The sequence below is a fragment of the Labeo rohita genome, unplaced genomic scaffold, assembly GCF_022985175.1.
Source record: "Labeo rohita strain BAU-BD-2019 unplaced genomic scaffold, IGBB_LRoh.1.0 scaffold_160, whole genome shotgun sequence".
Classification (NCBI taxonomy): Eukaryota; Metazoa; Chordata; class Actinopteri; order Cypriniformes; family Cyprinidae; genus Labeo; species Labeo rohita.
Window position 1 is genome coordinate 15,950 of NW_026127780.1, and position 2,687 is coordinate 18,636.

Below are 2,687 nucleotides of genomic sequence, written 5' to 3' on the forward strand. Positions count from 1 at the left end.
AATAGGAACATAATTAGCTTAGCTGCTGTTCAAACTAAGAAAAGGAAGATTTGTTAAACCAGAGCTCAAAGATTAATAATGAACATTTGATCAGATATAACTGCAGGAAGAGTTTATGAGATGCATTATTTGAATGCTTGTCTAAAAAGATGTGTCTTTAATCTAGATTTAAACAGAGAGAGTGTGTCTGAACCCCGAACGTTATCAGGAAGGCTGTTCCAGAGTTTGGGTGCCAAATGTGAAAAAGCTCTACCTCCTTTAGTGGACTTTGCTATCCTAGGTACTACCAACAGTCCAGAGTTTTGTGACCTCAGGGAGCGTGATGGATTGTAGCGTGGTAGAAGACTAGTTAGGTACGCAGGAGCTAAACCGTTAAGTGCCTTATAGGTAAGAAGTGCTATTTTGTAGCTGATGCAGAACCTAATAGGTAGCCAGTGCAGAGACTTTAAAATTGGGGTAATATGATCATATTTTCTTGACCTGGTAAGGACTCTAGCAGCTGCATTTTGGACTATCTGTAGCTTGTTTATTGAAGATGCAGGACAACCACCTATAGTGTCTAATAGTCCAGTCTAGAGGTCATGAATGCGTGAACTAGCTTTTCTGCGTCAGAAACAGGTAACATGTTTCGCAGCTTGGCAATGTTTCTAAGATGGAAGAATGCTGTTTTTGTAACATGAGAAATATGATTTTCAAAAGACAAGTTGCTGTCTAATATAACACCCAGGCTTTTGACTGTAGTGGAAGTAACAGTACATCCGTCTAGTTGTAAATTGTAAGTCAAAAGATTCTGTGTATTGTTTTTAGGTCCAATAAGTAATATCTCTGTCTTATCTGAATTTAATAGCAGAAAATTATTGGTCATCCAATCTTTTACATTTTTAACACACTCTGTTAACTTCGATAATTCGGAAGTTTCATCTGGTCTTGTTGAGATATATAGTTGAGTATCATCAGCATAACAATGGAAACTAATCCCGTGTTTTCTAATAATATTACCAAGGGGCAGCATGTATATTGAAAATAGTAGAGGACCTAGTACAGATCCTTGTGGCACTCCATACTTTACTGTTGATAACTGAGATGATGTTGTGGTTTCTTAATAAGAGGCTTAATAACCGCCAGCTTGAATGGTTTAGGGACGTGACCTAAAGATAACGATGAGTTGATAATATTGAGAAGCGGTTCTTCTGCTACAGGTAACAATTCTTTAAGTAATTTAGTGGGTACGGGATCTAATAGGCATGTTGTTGGTTTAGACACAGTGATGAGTTTATTTAACTCTTCCTGTCCTATAGCGGTAAAGTACTGCAGTTTTTCTTTGGGTGTGACGAAAGAGGTTGACATATTAGACGCAGTATAATCTACATTGGTTATTGTATTTCTGATGTTATCTATTTTATCAGTGAAGAAATTCATAAAGTCATTACTATTAAAGTGTAAAGGAATATTTAGATCGGGTGGCGTCTGGTTATTTGTTAATCTAGCCACTGTGCTAAATAAAAACCTTGGATTGTTTTGGTTATTTTCTATGAGTTTGCGCTCAAGATTGCGAGTTTCTTTCTTGAGGGAATGGGTATTACTGTTGTACCATGGTGCAATACTGTAATGCCACACCAGCAGAGGGAGCCATCTCCCGAGTACTGACTGCACACTCCCTCTGCTGCTTCTACTGTCACTTCCTGTTTGGCAGTATTTAAGGACTCACCATGTGCTCACTCACTGCGAAGTATTGCCAGTTAACCTGCCTTACCGAGCGTTTTTCTGATTACCCTATTTTGCTTACACGTGTATGATTTTGCCTTGTTTTCTGACTACCGTTTTCTTGGATTTCCCTTATTGGATTGTTTGCCTGTGTGGACTGCTATTACGGTTTGACTATTCTGCCTGGTTTATCACTACGTTTACGGATCACCCCTGGACTGTTGTAAGATTGGACTGCTTTCTGGTTATCGACCCACTGCCTGGCTACACGTGTATGTTTTCTGTTGTTTGCAATAAACTTCCGCAAATGGATTCTAACGCCGCCTCAGCGTCATCGTTACAGAATACTTCGCCTACCCTGAATCCAGCGGAGGTCTCCAACTTGCAAGCAGCATTCGCTTACCAGAGCGAGTTGTTAAAGAGTTATCAGGAGCAACTCGCTAAGCTACAGTCCGTCAACGAACACCTGACGCACTACGTACGATCTCTGCCTCCTCCCATGCCTTCAACGGTAAGCTTCGCTCTTCCTAACAAGTTTGACGGTACGGCTGAGCAATGCAAAGGTTTTGTTCGTCAAGTGAAGCTATATTTCGAATATCAACAAGACCGTTTTGAATCTGAGGAGAAGAGATGTGCGTTCTTGATGACTCTGCTTACAGGAAGAGCTTTAGACTGGGCTTCAGCTGTATGGGATGCCGACCCTCAACTCAAGAAATCTGTCGAGTATTTCCTGCTACAGATTCAAGAAGTGTTCGAATATCCCGCAGGGGGCAGGGATATTTCGACACAACTCATTCATGCTAAACAGGGTAACCGTACAGCAGCGGAGTATGCTATTGAGTTTCGTACTCTGGCGGCTCAGAGTGGATGGAATGATGTTTCTCTCAAAGCTATCTTCTACAACAGCTTGCATATCGACCTGCAAACCGAGCTGGCCTGCCGACGAGAGAATTCTTCATTTTCCGAACTCATCAACCTCACTA